This window comes from Canis lupus, chromosome X, assembly GCF_048164855.1.
Source record: "Canis lupus baileyi chromosome X, mCanLup2.hap1, whole genome shotgun sequence".
In the NCBI taxonomy this organism is placed as follows: domain Eukaryota; kingdom Metazoa; phylum Chordata; class Mammalia; order Carnivora; family Canidae; genus Canis; species Canis lupus.
In genome coordinates, this window is record NC_132876.1 from 95,271,925 (window position 1) to 95,299,866 (window position 27,942).

General features: G+C 39.1%; 1 pseudogene; it reads left to right on the top strand.

Annotated features, from left to right (window-relative positions):
• The first annotated feature begins 19,825 nt into the window (after positions 1-19,825).
• Positions 19,826-20,720, top strand: LOC140628550 (poly(A) polymerase alpha pseudogene; annotated as a pseudogene).
• The last annotated feature ends 7,222 nt before the right edge of the window (positions 20,721-27,942 follow it).

The window sequence follows — 27,942 nt, forward strand, 5'->3', positions numbered from 1 at the left end:
ACAAAAGAATGCAAGCAAAGCAGAATCAAGGAACATTAAAGAGCATGGGATTAAGGAACCCAGACAGGTAACTGACTCCAAGATGAATGTGAACAGGGCGCGTTTGCCTTCCCCTGGCTCTGTTTCAGGGAGACTCCATTGTTCGATTCTCTCCCTATGAGTTACAGCAGCAGGGAAGAGCTGGGCCCAATGGAGTTTCAGGGAGACTCATCCTGTCAAAGCTGCTCTCTGCCCTGTATCTCTACATCCCACTCAACCCTTAACAGGGAAGTGCCTTGTTCTCTTGGCTACACTGAGGCTATGGTAAAATATCCTGCCTTCCCATTCTGACTGCTTTCTATCTTCTTCTTTCCATATCACATTAGTTAGTATGTCACTCATCAATGAAATCATATATGCTCCAGATTTGGACAGAGGCTAATCTGTGACCCCACGTGGACTAACAGCTGTACATGTTAATAGGGATCTTTAGTACTCTTCCTTCAGGGAAGTCTTTTTTTTTTTTTTCCAGGGAAGTCTTAATGTGAGACCTTATCAAGGTAGAGGAGAAGGGTAATAAGCGGTAGGAGTAGTGGGGGTGGGTTGTGGAAAGTGTTCAGGAACAGGGACATCTCTTCTAGGATCATCCAGATGATACCGTATAGGACATTGATTGTTTACTACTCTGACTAGAATGGGATTAAATAAAATTTTAGCAACCCACTGCATCATAAGCACTAAGGACTTGAGTAGAAGATCCATCCTTTTTTTCTCCTCTGTGTTTACTGACTAGTTATTCTTGGACATGAACACCCTGGACTCCAACACAGACCTCTTACACAAGGTCTGAAATCATAACATCTTAAGGCAGACACAGTGTCCCGAGAGGAGTGAGGAATAGAACAGTAGACCTGAGGTTTATCCTTCCAACCCCATTCTCCACCAAGTCTTCATAACATGCCCCTGTTTTTCTTTACTTCACACAGTTCTTGCTATATAGCATCCCCAACTCCACATTTATGGACTGTGTACTTCTATTGATTCCCTGCGTTTCAGTTGGGCAACTGTTCTGCTCTTCACAGCATGAAATTCTTTGGGGAAACCATGTAAAAATGTAAATATCAATTGTGTTCTCATCTCTGACTATAGATAGAACCACTTGTCCTATTATACCATGCAGATTCCTTAGGAGTCACCTAATGTTATGTTAAATTTTTTAAACACAGGCATAAAGACACAATGCATTTCAATGCTTGTTGAAATGTGTTGTAATATTTAAAGCAAGTTTGTATGTCATAAATTAATTGAATGAAATCAAAGAGCGCAGATCCTAAACCTGGAGTTTGAAGATAAGATTCTTCACTTAATATTTATTCTTAGGTTTATTTAACATCAGTTCTAACGTTAGATCTGATATGGCATTGCAGACTCATGGTACCCTTCTACATTTTGTTCAGAACTTTAGAGAGCTGGCCAGTAGAGTATTGGGGTAGTAACAAAGTAGAAAATCAGAGTAAGTGGTTTCATAAGTTAGAAAAAAAAATCTTTCATCATACTGATGAAGAAACTCCATTAGTTTCAATATAATCAAAGAACTACGAAATTGCATAACATGGTATTTTGCTTCATAAGCTTATGCTTATGTTTTGTCTATTTGGAAGAAAAAAGAAGAACCATTAGTCAGGAGACAGATACATACACACACACAAATATATGAACATATATTGATTATTATAAAGAATAAAATCAAGGATTTTTCACTCTTTATGCTTTCATTTGCAATGTTAAATAGAATAATGATAGTTGTAAAGTTCCAAACACTTCAATGTTTTCTCCATTATAAGTTCTTCAACACTAAATATGTGTTACCCAAATTGTTGTTGTTGTTTTTTTTTGGTGTTACCCAAATTGTAACTATTCTAATATCACCTACCTTAAGAGAACTACCAAAGCTGTGTTATTAATAAAATTTTATTCTCTGCAAGAAAATGCAGTACTAGTTTCTAAATTGGAGTTTGTAAATTTCGATCAGTCCTGAAATAAAGACCAATGTTTTTCAGCTATCCTGGAGAAACTGGCTGATTTGTGAAATGGGGATACTCGATCTGCAAATTACCAGAGAGCATTTGCAAATAGGCTGTTTAAATGAATAAGCAATCAAACAAATAAATAAATGACAGCTAGAACCTATCATTGCAAAAAGAACAACCAAATCATGATTGGTATCTCCAGGAGATATGTTCCATCTGCCCTTAGATCCACTGAAAACATTCATTGTTCTTCTCTGTACTAGGGAGGTCAAGCATGGCAGTGTACATCACCTGGGCTCCTCTGTATGGCTTCTCTTGGGTTTGGTCAATGGGAGGCATCAGCAGAAGCTTGAAGGGCAAGAAAAGAGCAAGCTCATGGAATTTGTTCTTGTCTCTTTTCCTGGCTAGAGCAGTTGTGGCAGTGGCTGTACACCTGTAGAGCTACAACTTCTGCCAACAACCCTTCCCTCAAGGCTCCCTCTCTCAACCACTTGCCAAAACACCTTTCTCCTTCAGTTGTGGTAAAGTCTTCTATTCTATGATTCCCATGGGCTTCCCTAATCCTTCCCACACCTCTGTAAGTAGCCCTATGCTAAAAGAAGTCACCTGAAGGATGGTCTTGTCAGCCACCCTCCCTGTTTTTTAACAGATGAAATTTGTCAAACATTGTACAGCTATTGCAAAATTAGGGTTAGAATTTAAGTCTGGACTCCCAGTCTAGGCAGTGCCTCAACATAACTCTCTGCCATATTCCCATATGGAAGGAGGCCTGGAAGATAGATTTACAGTAGTAAAAGAGGAGAGCCCATGGCACTGAAATGAAAGTATGAAAGGGCACGAAAAGAAAGGTATCATCTGTGCACATGTATTGGTGTCAATAGTGTTAAAAGAGGGCTACCTCCCTTAGAGGTAGACAGATTACAATCATCTCATGGAGAAGCACTCATGCAGATTTCATTCCCCTTCCTACAAAGGTCAACTCAAATTCTACTCTCCTTTTGAGGCCTCCCAGGAACTGAAACCACCACATAAAATTAAATTCCCATCCAATTTATTGCTTATGAAGATATTGTGAAGATCAAGTGAGATAATGCATGCTGGAATGTCTTGTAGAAAGTGATAGATTTACAGTGTTATTGATGACAACCATCAATTAAAGATGAGAATCCTTGCTCCCTTGGCATGGTGTTTGTTTGACATGAAAGGAAATGTGCAAAAGATGCTACTATCTTAACCTGTAATTAATATTTCTGAACTTTCTTCACAGGGTTCAAATGAAAAGGCTCAGTGAAGAATGAGTAAATAAACTTGAACTGACTTAGTTTGGCATCAGAATTTTGGCTTCAGTGCCTGGTTATGTCTTGATTTATGTATCTTGACCATAGGTTATGGTAGACAATTTTTCTTTATATAACAGAGGATGAGGTGGTCTCAGTAGAGTTTGAGAGGGTCTATACAATGGACAGGGACACAGTCTTACTGACTGCTGAATTCCTAGAACATAATCAAAACCTTTGCTGAATTGTCTGTTGGATGGTTTACATCATTTCCAGTAGAATTTTGACAACCCCCCAATAAAACAGCTACCACAAAAAATGAGGATTTACTAAATCATATTTTTCAGAGGAATCATTTAACTCAGAACTGGTAGAGTCAGCTCTAAGAGAGAAGGAAAACAGATATTTCCCTGAGCTATACTTAATATAAAAGCAGCCAGAGAATACTTTGAAACTGGGCCTCACAAAGAACATGTGGCTTCCAAAGCCTGATAGAGGTGCCAGGATTTCTCAAAGCGATAAAACCCTAACAGTCACCAGTAGTCAGACATCCATTTTCCATTCGAGCTGAGGATACTGAAACAGTTCAGAGAAACAGTCTGAATGGTGAAGAATGAAGCCCCGGTTTCAATAAGTTCAATTTTCCCTAGAGAACCTCAGGAAGAAATACAGGCTGCAGAGGCAGCCAACTCGGTTCCCCTGATTTACCTGGAGGAATTCTGCTGGTTAATATTCACGGAGCAGCAGTGGATGTAGTATCATCTGCAAGGTGCTCTCAGAAAACAGATTTCTTACACGCAAGACATAATTCCTTCCCCCAAGTACCAGCAGCCACTAGCCACAGAACCACCCCATGGCATTCTGCAGAGAGCTCTGTTGGGCAGTTCATAAGATAGAGGAGCTGCGGTTGCTGTGGGTAGATTAAGTGGGTGCCACATATGTTCAGCTGCTACAAGCAAGCAGACAAACAGACTTATGCGCCACGACCCATGCAGACAAATCTGTTTGTTTTCATAAACCCAAATCTGCAGCAATGTCAGCATGTTTGTTAGAAAGCTGATAGGTGTGTCAAGACACTGCTGACTTAGAAGAGACAAAAAAAGGAATTGACTTAAAGGGCCACCAAAATGCAACACTGATTCTGACTTGAAGAAGGAAGTGGACGAGTTTGGTTCAGAGGACTTCTGGGGGTCAGTGTTCATTTTACTTGTGTTGCTGTTACGTTCAAACGCTGGGTCACAGCTCTTTGAAGTTGAGCAAGAGGTGCAGGCACCAGTCACTGGGATACAGGCTTTAGGCTATAAGTTAAGAAAACATTTGCCTTTAGAGCAACAGAGAACAAGCGAATTTTCCAGGCTGTTAGGAGAAGCCTATCAGGGACCATTTGGCCATTTGCCTGCTGACCATATGGTAACCTTTTGTCATTTTTAGAAGGGCTAGGTCAGGGACCTTAGCGGCCCACCACCCAGACTAATTCTCCCCAGGAGCTTGACACCATGAGAATATATCTGACCTCGGGGCCTAAACTGACATCACCAGATCTCAAGAAGCACTTCATAAAGAGCTCACCCTGCAGGCTTTCAAGTCAGAAAATGCTGTTGCAAAAAAAAAAAAAAAAAAAAAAAAAAGAAAGAAAGAAAGAAAGAAAGAAAGAAAGAAAGAAAGAAAGAAAAGAAAATGCTGTTGCTTGTACCCCTCATATATCACCTCTAGACTTTTCAATGGCAATAATGCTCTGAAGGAGCTATTTGGACTCTAGCTGCATCTCTCCTCAGCTTGCCTGGTGGACACATGTCTGTTAATGTCATGGAAAGTGACACCATGACTCTATGCATCTGTCTTCTTGGTAAGAATCCCAGGATTTTTTTAGGGGGATGTGTATTTAACCTTTATTGACATGTAGCATTCTCAATACCAGACTTAGTGCATAGAAAATGAAATATTTATAGAAGAGAGAAAGAAAAAGATGGAGCAAAGGAAGAGAGAAGGGAAAATTAAAGAATTTAAGTAATAATAATTGTCACCATCTTTGAATCCTCAGTATATACTAGCAATAATCCTGCTTGCTTTTTTTAAAAAGATTTTATGTATTTATTCATGAGAAACACAGAGAGAGGCAGAGACATAGGCAGAGGGAGAAGCAAGCTTCCTACTGGAAGCCTGATGCGGGACTGGATTCCAGGACCTCCAGATCATGACCTGAGCCAAAGGTAGATGCTCAACCACTGAGCCACCCAGGTGCCCAATCTTGCTTGCTTAATAAATATTTTCTCATGAAAGTCTCAAAGAAACTCTAAGGCATTAGAGAAAACTAAGCTCAAAAGAGTTAAACTTCCCTCAACTACTGGAAATGAAATGTGGTAAAATCCACAGCTGAAGCCAGTTTTGACTAACTCCAAATCCTGTGTTCTTCTCTACCCAGCCCAGGAAACAGGAGAGCCCAGAGAATTTGAGTACCTTACCTGATCTGACATCGTTAGAAGACTCCTAATTCTGGCGGTTAAAAGCTCATTGAAGTCAAAGGACAGAAACCATATTGAGCTCAGTTAAACCAAAATTGTGCTCTTTAAGGTTTTTACAGATCACAGGAAAAAAAGACAGTGTTCTGGGCCCCAGGAACCACTGTAAGCTACAGACTGGAAACAAAGCTGAGAAAGTCACTGAGAGCATTCAACTCACATCTTGGTTCCTCCGCACATCTGGTTCCTTCCTCCTTGTATATGAGCCTTCTCTGTTTCTTAGTTCAGTGGTGGAAAAATCGCTGTCTCACAGTCCCTGAACATGACTCAGACACACCCAAAGAAATAGCCTTAGTTTAGTCCCAATCCAGGTTTTATGGAAGACAGGTCTAGATGTCTACCCTGGTCCAAACATTGCAGGCAGCGGGGTAAAGTCATGAATTACTATGAGGCCTGAGAGAGACTCACCCGGGTCTGTGATCCTGTGGATTCAGGGATAGGTTGAGTTCTAGATTAGGGAGAAAAACTGTAAGATGGAGGGACACTCTAAAATTATGTACTGTGCTTGTTCAAACTTCTTACGGCTCCATATTGTTTTTCAACCTTGTATTACAGAATAATTTAACTAAATTTATAGTTTTTCACTCTATGGACACATTTTACCTTAAGGAGTTTTGCTTATAGTGAAGAAAAATGGTTATTTTTTATCACTATAGAAAAATTTTGAAAATGTATTTTTTTATACAGGTTTTCAAAATCTTGAAATTCAGCAAATTCAAAGTCCTTGAAAAAGAGCAAGATATTGGTACAGGCAACACATATTATACCTTACCCAAAATAGAAAAAATAGAAAAACAAAAGCAAAATTAAATTCAAAAAGCTTAGATGCCATTGAAATTTATGAATTATTTCTCTGGAATTTTCAGAAAGGACCAGAGCATCAAACATTAAATACATGCTAGTCCTGCCCAAATGAAAAAGTTAGTTCATATAACAACTAGGCTTTCCCAGCTAATGAATAGATTTGTCTCATCTACAAGAATAAAATTTTCTCAGTATTACAAGGTTCTTTCATCCATATAGCTTTCATATATTATTTTATGTGTGTGTATATTCATTTGAAAATAAAAATGAATACCCACTCAGGTATTTTCCCAAGAGAGATGAAAACATGTTCACACAATGACTTATACACGAATGTTCCTAACAGCTTTGTTCATAACAGCTCAAAATGGAAATAACCTGAATGTCTTTCCACTGGTGAATGAAAAACTAATTATGATATATCAGACAATGGAATACTACTCAGAGTTAAAAAGGAGCAAGCTACTTGTATATGCAACAATATGAAAGAATTTCAAATGCCTTATGCTAAGTAAGTGCAGAATGCTGGGCACAAAAGACTAACACTCTGTGCGATTCTATTGTAGGACATCAATCTGGAAAAGGCAAAACTATAGGAAGAGAAATTAGATCAGTGCTGGGGATTTGGGAGGGGACTGACTACAAAGGGGCATGAAGAAACTTTTGGGAAATGTTTTAAATTATTATTATGGTGATGGGTATGTGTCTATTTATATTTGTCAAAATTCATTAAATTGTGCACCCCGAATGGTAAATTATAATGTATCAAAAATATACCCCAGGGGCACCTGGGTGGCCCAGTCAGTCAAGCATTTGGTTCTCTGTTTTAGCTCAGGTTGTGATCTCATGGGTTGTGAGCTCCATGCTCAGCAGAGAGTTTGTTTAAAGATCCTCTCCCTCAAAAAAAAAAGAAAAAAAAAAAAGATCCTCTCCCTCTGCTCCTCCCATGACGAGCACACTCTCTCACACTTTATTGCCCCCTCAAATAAATAAATAAGTCTAAAAAAATTATACCTCAATAAATCTGACTCTAAAAAATAAAAGACATATATATATATTTATGGTAGATAATACAGCATATGAATATTCTACTCTTCAATCCACAAAAATAGGTTTTATTCATATAATACATATTTAAAAATTGAACTGTGTTCTATAATCTGATTATTCATTATTTTAATTAAAAATAATGCTTTTTGATGGATTGGACAGTGAAGTTGTGCTGATCAACCCATCCAAAATCAAAGTAATGTAGGAAAACATTGCAGTTTTGTTCTTTTTTTATTAAAAGCCAACATGCATATACTCCCCAGATATATACATACAAGCCCGGGGAGTATATCAGGAGATTCCAGAAAGCTCTGGTTTCATCTGACATTTAGGTATCTAATTTATCATAGCACATTCTACAAACTAAGTGCATTGCCATTTAATCAATGTGAGGTTATTGGGACCTTGTAAAATGGAAAAAAATCAATCATTGATTAGGTCATTCTGGTCTTTCCTTTATAGAACATTTATTCATTTACAATTTTTAAAGGAATAGGATTTTTAGGGGCTCCAGATGATGAGTTTGAAACTTAACTCAGTCTTGTAGAAAGAATAAAGTGATGGCAAAGAACAAAGTGAAGGAATCCAAAGATGAAGAAAACCAATTGCTAGGGACAACTCCAAGGTAGGAGATAAGAATCTTACTCTTGATGAGAAACTAGGAGTAGAAAAGGCTCTTACATTCATGGGTTCTAGGAGTTGGGCCAAAACCTCTCTGGCTTCCTCACATCTTGGAGTACAGCAGTGGTTGTTATGAAGAACAGCTGCCTGGGTAATAGACTGTGAGGAAGCACACACCCTCAATTGCCTGACCCGGAGGACCACTGCTTCCCAACAGAAGTGCACGGCATACAGGCATATGTGATTTATTTTCCTTGCTAGGTCAGGGAATTTAGGCATTCTTAGGAGCACAACTGTGCTTTTCTATAGCCTTGGGATCGCCTGAAAGGCCAATTTTTCTAGGAAGTGCTGGAGTCATCAGAATGAAGCAGCTGGAAGACTTCTTTCTCTGGCATAACAAGAAAGAGAAGCTGGCATTGGGTTCTAGATGCTTTGTTGGGGCTACAGTCTTCCTAAATGTCAAGGGCCCATTCAGTGAGGAGATACAAAAACAAGAAAAAAGCATCAGGTGTCCTAGCCCTGGCTCCAGCTCCCTGGGGCCCACCCCCATGCCAGTCTTCCCGAGAGAGCCAGGCTGGCAACTAACCATAGAAACAGGAGGAAAGAACCAGATACTCACAGCATACATGCTATGGCTTTGTTCTTCCTCCAAAATGGACTTTGATGGTGTTAATTAGTACATATATTTTGTTAAAGATTCTTTTATTGGCAAAGGATAGAGAAATTCTCAAGAAATATGCAGGGATGCAGGTACTTTGAAATTGGACTTGACAGTAGAATGCCATCCTAACCTAAGGCAGTTCTGTAGATTACCTCTCTTTTCTTTGTCCTGGGAAGTGTGTTTTTCCACAAGCTATCCTTGCTTCTCTTTGGTCTGTTCCATTCCATTTCCTCTTCTTAAACAACTGGTATTCTCTATTTACTCATGGGGTTTTCTTTCGTCTTGATTTGAACCTCATCTTTACCAAGTTCACTCTCCAATGTAGTCAGTACTTGTGGTGAGCAAGATAAGAGGCTCTGGACTCACATAAACCTTGGGATGAATCATGGCTCTACCAGTTATTGCATGGTCAAGTAACTTACCTTCCTTCAAATTAAGAAGAGTTCCTGCAAACTGTGGAAGGAGCCTCGGTGTCCATGGAAAGATGAATGGATAAAGAAGATGTGGTCTATGTATACAATGGAATATTCCTCAGCCATTAGAAATGACAAATACCCACCATTTGCTTCAACATGGATGGAACTGGAGGGTATTATGCTGAGTGAAGTAAGTCAATCGGAGAAGGACAAACATTGTATGTTCTCATTCATTTGGGGAATATAAATAATAGTGAAAGGGAATATAAGGGAAGGGAGAAGGAATGTGTGGGAAATATCAGAAAGGGAGACAGAACGTAAAGACTCCGAACTCTGGGAAACGAACTAGGGGTGGTAGAAGGGGAGGAGGGCGGGGGGTGGGGGTGAGTGGGTGACGGGCACTGAGGGGGACACTTGACGGGATGAGCACTGGGTGCTATTCTGTATGTTGGTAAATTGAACACCAATAAAAAAATTATTTTATTAAAAAAAAAGAAGAGTGCCTGGGTTATAGATCTATTATGGGGATGCAAAAGATAGCCCATGGAATGTGCTAGGTAGCAACAGGCACATGGTAGGGACCTAGTAAATGTTAGCTCTGTATATTCTCACTTCATCCCCTGAGCTTCTGCCTCCAGTTCTGACCCATAAATTATTTTTGACTCTCTGTGTTCAAATCCCTAAGAAAGAAAATTGGGTTAGCATAACTGTCCTTTTAAATCACACGGGTACAGGGCTGCCCATGGATTAGTGAGTCATCAGTCAGATATCTTCTTCTGACCACTTCCCCATAGCCTGGACATGAGCTTACATTACAAAACCTGCCTATCAAAGCAGCAGAGGTTATGCGGGAAGCAGATCCATGAAGTAGAGGTAGAGTTGATCATACTGATTAGCATCCTAGAAAGAGTTTGTTTATATGTTCACAATATTGAACCAATGTCCCTTTATATCAGAAATGACCATGATAAATGCTTATTATTGGTTTTTAGGAGTTTAGCTGGTTGTGTACATCTTTTACTTAAGCCTCCTTACCTGGAGAACTCCAGTTGTAGTTTGATTAAGGTCATCAGTACAATAAAAATAATCCAAAGGCGACTCTAGAAGTACAAAATAAAACTGTTCCCATTAAACCGCCCTCCCAGCAGTCAGTCTCCGATACGGCAGCAGGTGGGGTAAACCTGAACCCTATGTGCCATTGCCTGTGTGGCAAGCATCTTCCCGAAGGTAAATTAGCTTCACGTAACAGGCAAGCATGCCAGAAAACACCCACATAAACCTACTAGAAAGGGGTTGGGGGAGATCAAATTCAAATGAAATCATCTGTGCAGAGAGCTCTGTGAAGCTGATGAGTATGTTATTTACAGGCCAATTCCGTGAGGTTTGCTGGATGAGTAATTAGGACAATAGCTGCTCTGGCCTCTCGCCCCCCCGCCCCCCGACTCAGCTGACACAACTCATCCACTCAGTCAAACAGACCAGTTTCCCACCACTTTTTGGACCAAGCACATCACTGTCTATTGTAGGGCATAACTTTATTGCCAAATTATTGTCTACTTTGGCACAATGATTTATTTCTTCTTCATTCATTTCATCTTAAAACTACTAGGAGATAACTTCGGTAATCCATTTGTTAAAGACAGCAAGACAGCAGAGTCAGGTTCCATTGATTTATTCACCTATTCATTTAGCAAATATTTCACAATGACCTACTTATGCTAGACCTTGTTTCAAGTACTGGAGATGCATTCATGGACAGGACAAAAAATATCCTACCTTAATAGAGCTTACCTTCTATGATGATAGAAAATAAACAAGTTAAGTAAAATATATGGTATTATGGAGAGTGATAACAAATAGATTTTTTTTAAAGAGCAGCAAAGGAAATACATTTGTTACTTTTAAGGTAGAGGGGTAGATATAACATTCATAAGACTGGAAAACATCTCATGAACGTCTCACCTTTATGTCCTCTGGTTCTGAAAGTAACATTGCAAAAACCCCTCACATGGACAAACCCATCTGCAGGTAACAACTCCCCATTGACCTATAGTCTCAGGTGGAACAGAAGATGGGAAACCTCAAACCAGCCAAATCCATCAGAGGGAGTAAATTCTACTGAAGACCAAGGGAGGAGTTGGGTAAGGCCACAAAGCAGATAAAAGCAAGGAATAGATCTAGAAACTTAGTAATCAGAAGAGGAAGAAACATCAGGCATGTATTAAGAATAAGGACAGATATATAAGAGCAGGCAAAGCTTCTAAAGACAGTATCCTATGAGGAGCTCAGGGATAGGTAGGGGTAATTGTGAACCAGATTCCCAGACAGGGTCATAGTAAGGAGATAGAACCCAGGCACAGAGCTTGAGAAGCATACTTATAACAAGTCAGTGAAATTAACCTCAACTCTAAACCAACATTCATTCACAACCTTTGAAAAATGTCTTCTAAGGGCAGAAGTCACCTCATCCTGTCCGAGCCTGCAGGTAAAAGGAAGGGAAAGTAGCTATGATAGTGATCTCAGGGGGTGCTATTTAAAGTACTTCACCACTAATAGTACAGTGTGGCATCCAGGCAAAATGGAGACAGGTCCTAGTACTGGAGAGGGCCCTGGAAAGCAGTTCTAGAAATTTCCCCATAGTCCCTGAATCGATTGTATGGTAGTAAGGGGAGGAATGTGTACGGCAATGACAGAGGAAGTCTGAGAAGTGGTTGATGATCCACTGGTACTCAAACACCTCAATATATTAATATAGTTTGCCCGTTGCTTAGGTACTAGATCTTAAATCCAGGATCCTGGAAGGGCACCTTTGATGACAAAACATAGCTTTTCCCAGTAATAACATTTTGGCCCAGGTGAGGAGCATGGCACAGTTATTAGGATACAGAGAACCAGCTAAGCTACTTGCAGGCTATGTCTATGGCATGGTCCTTATTCTTCAAGCTGCGGCTCTCCAGCAGCAAAATGAGGGTAATGGCACCTACATCACAAGCATGTTGTAAAGTTCAAAGGAAATGGGAAAGTGCTCAGCATAGTGACTACACACAGAAATTGTGCAGTCATCATTGGAATGTAATGTTACACTGGGAGAGACCCAAGTGAGAAGTCATCCAATTCTTTGTCATCCATGTGAGAAGCTTGATGTCCAGGGATGTTGTCACTGCCTCATGGTTACCCAATAGTTCATCACAAGCTCAGAAAAAGAATGTAGGTTTCCCATTTCCCAGACGAATGTTCTTCATTCTACATGATGCTTTATCTCCTTGATCCTCTACGAATAATTTACAGTTCCTTTGCCCCTCTGCTGTGTTAACAAGATATGTGCTCATGTTAATGACTTTCTACCATGGAACACAGAGTAGGGAGGAGGGGAAAGGAAACATGATGTGAGGTTTATGCATATAGGATGGAAGCTATAGAGCTATGCCTACTGAAGGGACTTGGAGTGTAGTATGTGCAGTTCTGATGACAATAGCACACGTGTCATATAGGTATAAATGCCTTCTTTCAAGGAGGATTAGTCGGGGGGTGCCTGGGTGGCTCAGTCTGTTAAGTGTTGCCTTCCGCTCAGGTCATGATCTCACAGTCCTAGGAACAAGCCCCACATGGGGCTCCCTGCTCAGCGGGGAGTCTGCTCCTCCCTCTCCCTCTGCCTGCCACTCCCCCTGCTTGTGCTTGCCCTCTGTCACTCTCTCTGTCAAATTAATAAATAAAACCTTTTTTTTTTTAAAAAAAAAAAGAGGGATTAGTCAGCATGATGCTATTTTCACTTATTGCCCTCACAAATATTTCCCACTTATTCCGTCACCCGACTCTCCAGAAGCTCAAGTAGAGGAATAGATTCTGACAGAACACAGACAACCTCACCTTGGGAACTGTGGCCACTGCGTCGTCCGGGAATCTGCATTTCTCTAACCGCCTGCTTTGAGACGAAGTTTGGAAGCAGCAATATTAAGTAGATAGCCACAGCCTGAGGAGTACTTCCACCAGATCCGCACCACCCCTGACTGCTGGCCACAGCCAACTCACATTTAAATAAATGACTAACTCTGGGAAACGAACAAGGGGTAGTGGAAGGGGAGGAGGGTGGGGGGTGGGGGTGACTGGGTGACGGGCACTGAGGGGGGCACTTGACGGGGTGAGCACTGGGGGTTATACTATATGTTGGCAAATTGAACTTCAATAAAAAATATGGAAAAAAAGAAAAAAATAAAGAAAACTGCCTAATGTGTCACCTGACTCCCTGCTTTTCATCTAATTACCTTGCGTCAGTAAATGGGTTTGTGTGGAGAAAGCAAAGGCAATGAGCATCAGGCCTGGATTTTTGCCGCCCTCCTGCCTGATCTGTAGGTCTATAAATGAGCAGCTCCACTGATGGAAGTTGAGGTGTGGTTCTCTGGTTCACTGGTGTCGGTGTTTGTGTGTGTATGTGATTTTGCCATATGCACAAACTCTTAATAGTTACTAAGGCAGCAGAACATGTCTACCTTCCAAGAAGCAGAAGAATCAGTCACAATCTGTCAGAAAACAACTGTTTGCCAAGGAACTCTTCCAGAAGCACTAACCTTTGTTTAATATGTTATTGATTTTCTAAACAGTTAAGTATGGTTTATAATGGCAATAACCCACATGATACCACTCATTACATCAGTTAATACCTAGTTTATTAGAACATTAACTTTTGCCACAGGCAATTAACTGACAAACTATGTGCGCGCGCGCGGGAGTGAACGTGTGTGTGTGTGGGGGTGGTGGTGGTGCAGGGCAGGAGAGAGACTTATAATGAGAGATTTCCAAGTGAACATTCAATATTTTTAAATGGCTTGTGAGAGCTCTGCAGTGGAGCCCAAAATCTTCTTCTTGTTACATTTTCTTCCCAGGAAAACAGGCCAGTACTATGCACATATGAAGCCCCCCACTGACATTAGTAAACTAATCCACAATTAGCTATTGAAAATCAGGTGCATAATTAATTAAATGTCACTATTCATGGCAAGATGTGTGTAGGTGTGGGTGCGCAGGTGGAGAATCTGGGAGTCGGATAACGAAGAGTTCTAAACAATGTAAAAAACATTAGTGTTGCTCCATCATCGGTGCAAGGTAAGATTCATATTTTTCCTTTACAGGGAGATAGCATGACGAAAGGAAAGTTCTTTATATTTTATTGCATCCTCAACTTAGTATATTTCCATAAAATAACACTGCCTATTCTATCTGTCCTCATATAACAACTTTTTCCTAAGGCTTTTTATGGAAAATGTTTAAAGGCCTCAGTAATTTAGAAACGACAAATACCCACCTTTGGTTTGACGTGGATGGAACTGGAGGATATTATGCTGAGTGAAGTAAGTCAGTCGGAGAAGGACAAACATTATATGGTCTCATTCATACGGGGAATATAAAAAATAGTGAAAGGGAATAAAGGGGAAAGGAGAGAAAATGAGTGGGAAATATCAGAGAAGGTGACAGAACATGAGAGACTCCTAACTCTGGGAAACGAACAAGGGATAGTGGAAAGGAAGGTGGGCGGGGGGTTGGGGTGACTGGGTGATGGGCACTGAGGGGGGCACTTGATGGGATGAGCACTGGGTGATATGCTATATGTTGGCAAATTGAACTCCAATAAAAAAATAATTTTATCAGAAAGGGAGACAGAACACGAAAGACTCCTAACTCTGGGAAACGAACTAGGGGTGGTGGAAGGGGAGGTGGGTGGGGGGTGGGGGTGACTGGGTGACGGGCACTGAGGTGGGCAGTTGACGGGATGAGCACTGAGTTGGCAAATTGAACACCAATAAAAAATAAATTTATAAAAATAAAAAAATAATAATTTTTAAAAATAATTAAAAGATAAAAGATTTGGCATGACATTTTGAAAAAAGAAGAAAAGAAAACATATATGTGCCTAAAGAAGAAGCTTTGATATTTTGAGTGTTTTTTTAATGTTTTCATTTATTTAAGTAATCTCTACACCCAACACGGGGCTCAGATTCACAGCCCTGAGATCAAGAGTTGAACACTCTTTCGACTGAGCAAGCCAGGTGCCTCGATATTTTTGTTTTTTAAAGAAGTTTAAAAACTGGTATTTAGAAGAGACAAGACTTCCAGAATGGTGCAGTAAGGAGACTGGCAAATCCTCTCTGTCAACCCACAATCATGGAACTGGATAAAATTGTCAAAACAGTTACATTCCAGCATTGTTTGGAAATTGACTAAAGGCATACAACAATCTGAAAAGTTTGGAAAACTGCTGAAATTCGGGCTTCAAGTACAAATAGTGTCAATCTATGGCATTTTAATCTGTACCTGCTCCCTTTCTTCCCCTGCCCCCCACTAAGCTCATTCTGGATGGTAGTTCTACTAAAGTGGACAAGCCATAAAAATCAGGAGCTTTATTGCCAGTGGAGGGTGACCTGATCTGGTAACCCACATGCAGGGACTTTGTCTGAAACAATAGCTATCTTGGTGGCAAACAATCAAGGAAGGGCAACATCACAGCTGTTTGAGTTGTGATAGTGGATGGCGTAATTTACCATACAACCCAGCAAATTCGCTCCTAAGTATCTACCCAAAAGATATAAACACATATGTCCACACAGAGACTTGTACACAAATGTTCATAGCAGCACTGTATATAATAGTCAAAAACTAAAGATAACCCAAATGTTCACCGATCGCTAAATGTATAAACAAAACTTGGTATACACAAAAACTAGATTATTCAGCAATAAAAATGTAGTTACTGCTACATGCTACAACAGAGATGAGTCTTTGAAAAAATAGCTACGTGAAAGAAACCCATACAAAAGACTGCATATTGTATCATTTCACTTATATGAAATATCCAGAAAAAGCAAATCTATAGACACAGAAAACAGATTAGTCTTTGCCAAGGACTGAGGAAAGGAGAGTGGAATGAATTTAAATGAACAAGTGGGAATATTTCAGATTGTGGTCATGGTTGTACAATTCTATAATTTACTAAAACACAATTGTAGAGTGGACTGTCTGGTATGTGGTATATAAGTGTACCTAAAACAGCTCTTAAAATTGGTATTTTACAGAGTATGAAAATATGAGTAAGAATGTTAGCGCTAACACAGAATAATCATTAGCAGCTCTATTATAATAATCTAGCCTTTCTTATAGTATGAAGCATCTTGAAATAGCATTATAAGATTCTAAGCAAGTTTTATAAAGCAAGTGTCTTATTGCTTCATAATATACTAAAATAGAAAATTCTAAGAGCCCCATTATTTTCCTTGGTATATCTGAAGAAATTTTCCCATTCAGAAATGGTCTCATAAATCATGATAATAATAATTTCAGATAGTTATAAGAGAATATGTTCTGAAATTACAACATGTGTTATAATAAACTACATACAAAAAAAAAACCCTAAAGGAATTGTTCCATATTCCAGCCATTGAAAGAGAGAAAAATAATTGCTAATAATTTACTCTGGCATTAGCTTGGCACTAGATAATGCTCTGAACAAAAGAATGACTACCATTTCAAATAGTATCTACCAAGGTCCTCTGAGATTAATGTAATTGTCAATTTTAAAACTAATTGAGGAAGCTGAGACCATTGTCCTTATGTTCCTTTACAGAGTTTCTTTGCTGGAGATTGATCAGAAGCCCAGTTTTATATTTTGTTAGAATAACAGCAACTCAATAAAATGGTCATTTTGTGCTGAAAAGATTTTTCCTAAAAAGTAGAAGGTAAAATGATGGCCAATATGCTTTCTCTCTCTTTAAATTTAAAATGTCAGAAAGGTCATTTCCACCTATGGAAGTTATATCACACATAGGCAGGTGGGCACATATATATGCATATGTTTACAAATATGCTTATATTTAAATAAATACTACTACCTAGTGTTGATGGGGACGTGGGAAATTTGATGACACCAAGTATTGCTAGTGACATTGCCAAACAGAAAACAATGTTAGTGTGTATCCTGAAACATAAAAATCTTCATGCCTGCAACTAGTAATTCACTTTCAGAGAGTCCATCCAAATATCCTGCTACTCGGGCACTGCTTCAACAGGTGCAGCCTCTTTGGGGTCCAGAGTCTGTGTGTGGATATGGGAAAGAACAACCTGACTCAAAGTATTTTAAATATTTGCTCATTTCAAAGAGGGCCTGCCTGCATCATGGTAAAAGAATTAGCAAAGACTAATAGCTTACATCTCTCTTCCCCTCTGACATATTTTCCCAAAGCCCTCCCATTTGTTTCATCGCTGTGTCAATCCATAGCCCACATGAATTAATAGAGATATTAGCAAAAGATCTGGGCAGAATGAGTCTGGAATTGTGACCCTCAAGGCTAACGTAGAAACATTGTCGCTTTGGGTCCCAGTCAGTAAGGTTTTATTGTTTTAACGCTTTGGGTACCTCATAACCTACAGGAGCTACCGATGAGCATGCGCAGAGCCTTCATCTGGGTCCCTAAGTTTCTGATAGCTTTGTACCAAGCATATCATTTATGTCACAGGATGATAAATGCAGTTCTTCCTGTAGGCTCAGAAAGAGGCCACAAAGGCTGAGAAGAGAACAATAGTTGCCTGGTAACCACAAGATCTAAGCCAAGGGGCTGGCTCATCTATGCAGGATTTGCAAAGGGGGTGGCCCAATGCTGAGTGTTACACAATTAACAGATCACCTATCTCCAGTTCAGAGAAGAGGGTGAGATTAAAAAGTCAAGACAGTTAATTTCGTTTTTGTTGGCTTGTTTTGGTTTTGTTTTGCTTTATAATTCTTACTCAAGTATTATATCCAAAGCAGAAGTGCATGTATTATAAGCGTTCAGCTCAATAAAATCTTATGAAACTAAATTTGCCCAGCACACTCGCACCAGATCAGGAAACAGAATATTACCAGCACTATGGATTCCTCCTTCAAGCTTCTTCCAGCCAATCACCCCACTATTCTTGACTGTTAACATAACATAGAGGAACTTGACCAATGTTAAGGATTTTATAGAATGTCATACATTATATATACTCTTGTGCCTGGCTTCATCTACTCGATACTGTGTTTTCGATATATTGGTATGTGCTGCTGTGTACATATATAGGACATAAAGCTTCTATGAACATACTTATGCTGAACATATGTGTACATGTCTGCTAGATATAGGCCTGAAGAGTGGAATTGCTGTTGATAGAGAATAGATATGTTCAGCTATAGCATATAATGCCAAAGCATTTTCTAGTTATTATACCAATTTATACTTCGACCAGTAGTATATGAGAGTTCTAGTTGCTCCCCATCTTTATTAACACTAGTATTTTCTTTCTCATTTTACCCACTCTAGTGGGAGTGGAGGGGTCAGTAGTGGTGAGAGGATTTATTTCAATAAATATTTAATCGTGCTATGCTTCACTTTCCCTCAACTTAAATGAGAGGAGCTTTGAGATCTATAAGAAAATCTTTAAATATAGTTCCAGGAGCTCGAGGAACAAGAGGACAAGCTCTGACTTCTGCCTACTAATTCTAAAAGCAAGCTCTATGACTGGTACTGCCCCTTGCTGCTGGCACAGTGGAGAGGGCTGCCTTGGGAGCCAGCTCCTCTCCCAACAAAGGTTGGGCAGATGTGCAGTTCCTGGGGATCAAATATGAACTTGAAAGAGGAGTCCCGGTGGCCCAGCGGTTTAGCGCCGCCTTCGGCCTGGGGTATAATCCTGGAGACTCGGGATCGAGTCCCACGTCAGGCTCCCTGCATGGAGCCTCTTTCTCCCTCTGCCTGTGTCTCTGCCTCTCTCTTTCTCTCTGTGTCTGTCATGAATAAATAAATAAAATCTTTAAAAAAAAAAAAGAAAAAGGGATCCAATCTGGGTTTTATCAATATTAACCCTGACCCAGATGACTGATTGGAGATACATAGGGATCCCAATTATAAATAGCTGAAAGCCCAGAGGGCAAGGGTGAAGTTGTATGCAGCCAGCCAGATAACCAAGGCATTCCTCCCACCAAAGAGTTGCAGTGGGAGGTCTCCAATAGGAAAATTGCTAAGGACCCTGTAAATGCAACCCTTGGGAAGGAAAGAGGCATGATTTGAAAAATACTACCACCAAAGTGCCCCCACATCAGATTCCAACTGGACCAGCCACTTAACCTCCCGTCCTCACCATTGCCCTGGGGATAGCCATATAGTAATCAACAAACAGCTAAGAGAAGACACTACTAGTTCCTGTCCTTTCCTATTACAGGCTTTCAATACCCTAGAAATTCTGTGCTTAGAGGGAGAAAACTAATTCTGAAGAAGTCTGGCATTTGAAATACCACTACACTAGATTGGAATTAAGTCATTATGAGATGAAATTGAACTTGTCAGTGCTTTAAAGAGATGAGTTTTTAAATTATTATTGTTTAGAAGGGACTGGAAAAACTAGAGCCCATGTCAGGAATTCCATCTAGGGGTAGAGAGAAAACTGATCCACAGTAAGAGTTAAAAGGAGGATGAGAAAGAATAAGAAAGAATTTCATACAGTAGAGATGATTGACTTAGTGTCTACAAAAACAAAAAACTCTGATAACCTCAATGTTGTTCTCCCCTATGATATTCAGTCTTTCACAGATACAGTTTCTAGGAAAGCAATAAGCAGCAAAATGTTTGGGGTTTGTGTGAAGATTGCTGTAGTGCATGTAAAAGCAAATCAGCTTCAATGACTACCTAATCATGTGCCTCAGAAAAGGCAAAATCATTCAACAGAAGGTGTCAGATTGACATTGTTGTGTGACCTCAGCCTCTACTCATAAGTGGGTCCTGATAACTTCATGCCTATGCCTTAACCTACTAGTGCTCTGAAGACTGGTTCATTGAATTGTTCTGATAGCTCTGGGGACAGTAACAATGTTGCTCCAGTTGTAACAGCAACATGTGTGAGCAACATCAGGCTAGTGAAGTGTCTGTGCCTCAAGTAAATTCTAGTGAAAGTTCAGAGGATACGTGGAGTGTAAGCATTTCTCCACTGCCACAGCCAACAGTTCCTAGAGCTCATTCTTCAGCATGTCTTGTAAACCAACTACCCAGAACTTCAAGGAATATAGCAGCAAAATTACGTAATCCTATAGTAGGAGTCAAGAGGTCATCCTCAACAAATAAAGAAGAGCATCCCAAGAAAACCAAAACAGAAGGGAATAAATCAAGTAAAGAAACTAACGGTCTTCCTTTAAATGGATATAAGAAAACAGAAATAAATGAACAAGATTATATAAATAAAAATACAACTCAACTAGAAACCAAAGAGCTTCTCTGTTGGCCCCTCAGAAAACATTTAGTACGGACCTTTCCAATAACCCTGGTCAGCCTGCAAATCCTGTTCCTGCTATCAAGGATTCAGTAAAACAGATTTACCTGTCAACAACTTCAGGGATCCATAAACCATATCTTCCAACTCAACCTGTTTGTTGTCTTCAAGTGCTAAAAAATGAGAATAGAGTAGACAGGATTAACATGACTGGAAAAAAAAAAGTTTAGGTTTATTTGGTGACCTCCCTCACTGGGATAATCAGCATTTGTTCAGAAGACCTCATCAGTAAGTGCAGAGGCAGGAGTGCTATTATTTTTTAATATTTTATTTATTTATTCATTAGAGACACACAGAGAGAGGAAGAGACTAGGCAGAGGGAGAAGCAGGCTCCATGCAGGGAGCCCGATGTGGGACTCCATCCTGGGACCATGGGATCACACCCTGAGGCACAGGCAGGTGCTCAATCGCTGAGCCATCCAGGTGTCCCAGGGGTGCTATTATTGATTGGCTAACCAATAGGATGAAGGATGTCACATATTGATAAACTTAGTTACTTTTTCTTAATCTGGACCAAGAAAACAAACAGCTTATTCTAAATTTGTTTTATGAATCTTCCATTGGGCACCATTCTATCATATATACACTTCTCATGTTAAATTGCAATTATTCAAACTCTTCTTCTATCTTTCTAAATTAATATTTCAAAGTTGGAGTATTGTCTTAACACCCTTAGGAGATGCACTGAAGCTTTCTTTTCAGTTACTTTATACTATCTAGTATGCACTAGTGCTTCTTCCCATGTATTTGTTCTCTGTAGTCACTTTGCCCTTCCTCCCACTCCCTAAGAAAATATTGTTATACTAACAGGCGTAATGTAGTATCTGGTGTTTTATATAGCTATGGATTTAGGTTGAAACTTCCAGGCACAGATTTCAGTTTTGTCATTTTGTCGACAATGGGGGAAATTCAGCTTATGACACATTCCACATTGTGGAATTGCATCCAAGCTTTGCCAAATGGAAAAGTTGGACATTATTGGGATAGTGACTTTTTAATTCTAGTTTTCATAACCTAGAGATCAGACTGTTACTTTCACATGATGTATGTAGTATCACATGAGTGGAGTTTGTTTTGCCTTATAATATCTTTTATCTCCTTTTATCTTTCAAGAGGGCTATATTGTAAGCAGAAGATATATTCCCTCATTAAAAACATGTTTTTAACATAAAAAACTTTGGAAAAAGAAGGGAGGGAGGGAGGGAGGAAGGAAGGAAGGAAGGAAGAAAGGAAGGAAGGAAGGAAGGAAGGAAGGAAGGAAGGAAGGAAGGGGAGAAGAAAGAAAGGAAAGAAAGAAAGAAAGAAGAAAGAAAGAAAGAAAGAAAGAAAGAAAGAAAGAAAGAAAGAAAGAAAGAAAGAAAAGGAGGGAAGGAGAAAGGGAGGAAGAAATAGCAGCAATAACCAATACCAAGCTTAAGGAGAAAAATTAGGGAAAGAAATATGCTAAATGTTTAGTATTAAAGGAGTTGGGATTGTGAATATATTTAACTGTGCTCAGTATTTCTAATTTTCTGTGACAAAAGTACATAATATTTTTAATGTTAAGAATATAAAAATAATAGCTTGGAGCTATTAATTGAGAACAAACATTAGAGAGCTAGAGATTTAGATTTTATTTTAAATGGTTAGATAAATTTAATGATAGGGTTTTTAAAAGATTTTATTTATTTATTTATTTGAGCGAGAATGAGAGAGAGAGCACAAGTGCTGCAAAGGGACAGAGGGAGAGGGAGAAGCAGACTCCCCGCTGAGCAGGGAGTATGATGTGGGGTTTGATCCCAGGACCTTGAGGTCATGACCCCAGTGGAAGGCAGACGCTTAACTGACTAAGCCACCCAGGTGCCCATTAATGATAGTTTTTATTATCTATACGTTTAGAAGTTATCTTGAGAAATAATTTGTAATATTTTCACTAGATACATGTTGATATATATACTATATACTGTATAACAGCACATATAGATATGTGTATATCTTTCTACTATGTATATGTATGTGTAGTTCAAAAACATTTTATTAACTACCTCATTGCACACATATAGCACTTTTTAAGTTACAGTTACAAAATGTTATAACATATAGAAAGCTGCCTTCCTGGGGCCTGGACTACTGTAACAGGTTAAGAACCAAAACAATTTTTTATACATATTTTCATGTGGTTTAATGGGCTTATGAAATATTTAATGGCAGAGATGACAGTGTTAGCTGAATCATTGAATAATTCCTAGACAATATTACTAACATCAATATCTGAAGCTTATTTTTAAGAAATTATTATACTTGTAACCCTGGGTCAACTATATGATGCCCTTAAGCTTAACAACCCTAACCTCTTTGTTAGATACACAGTCTAGGACCTTAAAAAAATCTGGATAATATTAGTCTTGACTCCTTGTAGACAGCCCAATGTCCCACCAAGGATTTTTGTAAATTCCTGGTAGAGGTGTTAGAGAAGAGAGAGAGCTCCAGCTCTGATTGTCTGCCTTAAATTAATTCTGATCCTCTACTCTGTGTCTCAGGATTGTTCCTTTCCCTCTACGCTAAGGGAACACTTAATATGAGACACATACTCTACTTTTTTTTGAGGCCCCAAGCCAAAAGTGAATAGGATGTGATTTTAAGCAGCATTCTATTGAATAATGTATAAGCATGTTATACCAAGTAAATTTAAATTGCATGTTGGACTCCATTAAATTGCATCTTTCGACTCCATTGATCACCTGGGTATAGGAGATTTCTCCCTGATTCCATGGCTCCAAATAGCACTGTGGCCTCTTGACATTTCCTGAATCCCTCTACCCATCAGTTAAACCATATACCCTTCATGACACTACATAGAAAACATTTCAGAGCTGATTAATAACAATTTCTATAACTACCATTTATAACCACCTGAAAAAGAAAAAAAGTCAAAACAAAGCCACATGGACAGGCGATACTTGGAAAGGGAGATATATGTATTTATTTTTAACTGATCCATTGACTGACTTTGTCCAGTCCATTTAAAGGAGAGCTGAGACAGCATTAATTCATCTATTCTGAGCAAAATTGGCACTGTGCTAGGCTCTAGAGCTCCTGTGTTGGGTGAAAGAGATAAAGCTGTTTGGAGAAAACCTCGTATCAAATAAATAGGCACAGAGAAAAGCCATGATATGAGTATTGTATGAAGTATAAATTTGTATCGTTCAAGTGTACAGAAAACCCAATTTCAATCAAAAACTCAAGAGAGGCCCCTCTGAAAAGTAATAATATGCAGCACATCCTCAAGGATGAGAAGAAGCCAGCTATGGAAAGGGCAAGGAGGAAAATGCACAGCGTCCATGAGGTAAGAACTTTGGGTGTTAGAAGGAATGAAAGAAGGCCAGGCGGGCATAGCATAGACAGGGCATCGGCAAGGCAATGGAGTGCAGACAGTGTGCAGAGGAAGGCACAGTCAGCTCCCAAAGGATTCAAAATATTATTTCAGGTATCATGAGAAATCCTTGAAGAGTCCTGGGGAGAAGCTTGCATGACCCACTTGACATTTTACGGGTATCACACTGTAGTTTATGATGAATAGACCCAAGAACAACAGTGGATGGCATTTATTTTCATAAATCTGGAAGATGTTATGAAATCGGGGACATATTGCCCGAGTTAGATCTAACACAGACCTTTTTTGGAAAGAGGCTGTGTAAACATACATAGCCATGCCTTTAGAGATTAAGCTGAAAAAATGAAATGGCTCTCCATTTGGTTTTGGATGGCCAAATTGTTTTTTCATCTAATGCAGCAGCACTGTCTGGGCAACTTGGTATTTCAGCACTGCGTGAGCTAAAACCATGTTGAAGTTAAATGTTTAAATGGGGGTTCTCTACTTCCTTCACCTCCAGATAAGGGGAGGAAAGTTCAGCTCCAACTTAGTCTTCTATGTTATTATATCTATCTGCGTATCTAGGTCCCTAAATAAATAAACAGATAGGAAGGTAAGTAGATAATAGGTGCAGGTAATAAAAAGCTATCATTTACTGAGAACCTACTATGAGTTGGGCTATTGTATATATTAACCTCTAATGCTGACAAGGTTGTGCTCATTTTACAGATGAGAGGACCAGATTAAAAAATGCTAATTTACTTGCCCCAAACCACTGAGCTATTATGTGGGCCTAGTACTAAGTACGGTCCCCAAATCTGTTAACGTTTCCCCTCTATTCTGCTTCTCGCCTAGGCATTATTCTTTCTGAACAGCGAAAGTAAATCAAGCAGTAGGAGGAAAGACCTGTTGAACTTCCCCTTTCATCCTTCTAACAACCCAAATATTTCCTCCCTAAAATTATATTAAGTGAAAACTGGAGAGCTAATATTTATTACGAAATAGTACATGATTTAAAGGAATAAACACTTATCCGGTTCCCTTGAACTTCCTTTGACTTATTCCTTCAGACAGACACTGCTTTCAGTATGAGTAACAGAACACATAGAGAAAGAAGAAAATCACTGGTTTGTGATAGTGATATGTGATAGGCATTCTCCCTCTCTTCACACAGATGACAGGCACATGAGTGTTCCCAAAGACCCACAGATTCATGCAGAAACAAGAAAAGCCAAAACTAGTACCGAAGGCCCAGTTCTCTAAATAAAAGAGGACACCACAAAGACAAGAGGCACCAAGGCTTCATTGATCATTTGTCTACCTGGGATACTGTCAGCAATATTCAGGTTCAACCCTCTTTTTCTTATCAGAAGGTTCGTCTGGCAGTGTTCTTGTGAATTATCTATTTCTGCTGAATAACTTGCAGCGGGGCTGCTAATCAAGAGAGAAAAGAAGCTGCCTTTGGTGATGAAAATTGCTTTCCAGTGACTGATTGTGCTAATCAATCTTCTACAAGGGAAATCATGAGTAAAAGATGGCCAATAATTGCAAAACTCTGCTGCACACATGAAGAAAAATAAGTGACGCACAAAGCCCAGAAAAGCAACTCTTGGGAAAATGTTGCAGAGTCGGCTATTTAAAAAACATATACGTTGGAGAGCAGTTTTTCACAGTTTAAGCCTTCTATTTAGTATGTAGGTAAGTACTGTGCCGAATTCACTCTGGTATTATAGAATTTGACGACACTTCATAATTGGACAGTAAACGGGGATTTCTCATTTGGATTCTGAAAACTGAAAGTTATAAAAATTATCAAGACTGTTGATGCAGGGATTACATTTAGCCTCTGATCATAACTTTTTGTGTAGGATGATTACAACTGAATTAAGGGCAGAAAAATCTTTATTTCTAATGATTCCCAGCTGTCAGTGCAGCTCAATAAATGATCCATAGTGTTTCAGTCCCTTTGTCTAGAGTTTGCTCATAAGTTCCCTGCGATATTACAAGTACAAAATTGGATGTAATGTTGATTCTATAGTTAGTTTTATGCAGACATTGTAAAGTAGAAGACTAAAACTTGTATTCCTCCCATAAAAAAACGGAATTGTTTTTCCAATCTGTTGTGCATTTAAAACAATTTTTTAAGACACTGCATAACTTAACAGTCAACTACATAAGAGATCTGGAATCATACATGTGAGTAAAATATGTGAGATAATGCCTGAAATTTGAAAAATCAATTTTTGCTGCTTAGAATCACATATCATGTTTCTTCGGGTCTAAAACAGCATCAACTGTAAGGCGCACTAAAACGATTAAGGAAGAACCAGATCGCATTTTAAATTATGATATATTACTTTAATGAAAGTCCTGCATGACACATGATCTGGCCATACTAGCTTTTTTGGTTTGAAGTTTTCTATTTCCAAGATTTTTTTTAAAGATTTTATTTATTTATTCATGAGAGACACAGAGAGAAAGAGAGGTAGAGACACAGGCAAAGGGAGAAGCAGGCTCCATGCAGGGAGCCCGACACAGGACTTGATCCTGGGACTCCAGGATCACGCCCTGAGCCGAAGGCAGGCACTAAACCGCTGAGCCACCCAGGGATCCCTTATTTCCAAGATATTTGGAAAATTCCCCTGCCTAAAGTGACATAGCTTGGAGTACATTAGGCAATTTCAAAAGAATGTAACAAATCCTACAATGGCAATGTCTGTTCATGTTGGGACTCTCTCTTAGGTCTCATGAAGCATTTTTGTATTTCTTTGCACAAAACCATGAAATTGTGTTCACTCCCCCAATGATAAATATTTGCTTTAATAGCATTAAATTTGTGCCCTACTGCTGTATTTTCATGGCCAAGTAATTCTGTATTCCAAAACAAACGATATTGTAATTACTGATAAAATTGTAAAGCAATGAAACTCAACATGTTTAGTAACATCACTCAGCTGAAATGCTATTAAAAGCTATGACCAAGAGTGCATATGAGCAGGCAACAACAAATACAACATAATTGCTAGCTGGACAATGGCAATTGGAAGATACAGACATGTCCTGATTTCAGAGAAGTTAAAATGTGAAAAGTGTGTATTTTAGAATTGCTGAAGTATATTGCAAGGTGAAACTTTTGAGATAATGATTTCCAATCCCTCATTTTCCATGCTAGGTCCATGAGGCCCAATGAACTAGGAAAAGCCGTTTCAAATGGTGGTAGAAACTAGATAAGATTCCTAATTTTTAGGGCATCTTATACTCTATTAATTCATGTTTTTCCTGATATGCCCCTTTTGAATGATTTGTTACTTTGTCTTATTTGTGCTCAAAGCTGTTACTTGACTGAAGACTGATTTGACTCATCTTTCTAGCAACCATTGATCATGGAACATACTTATATAGGTTGCTTCTATGCTCTACTAAGTGAACTTGATAATATAAGATGTTCTTAATCCATTATGTAATTCAATATTTTATTTAGTTTCTAGAAACTAAAAGATAAAATCATTATCCCTGATTAATCTTCCTAAAATGTTTTCATTCCGCCAAATTAAAGGTCTTCCTTTTATTTGCTGCATCACTTCTAGATTTTTCCATACATTTTTTTTGAGAGAGAGCAAGCAAGAGAGAGGAGATATGAGGGGTGGAAGGGTGGAGAGAGAGGGGGAGAGAGAATCTTAAGCTGTGTGTGGGGATAGATCTCATGACCTGACACAAAATCAAGAGTCGGATGCTTATACTATATGTTGGCAAATCGAACTCCAATAAAAAAATATGCAAAAAAAATCTGAAAAAAAAGTCAGATGCTTCATTGACTGAGCCACCCAGGTGCCCCACCATCCAGTTTTATGGCTTTTCATAACTTAGCCTCATCTAAATCACTCAATCTTATTTCCCTCCACTTGAAACCACAC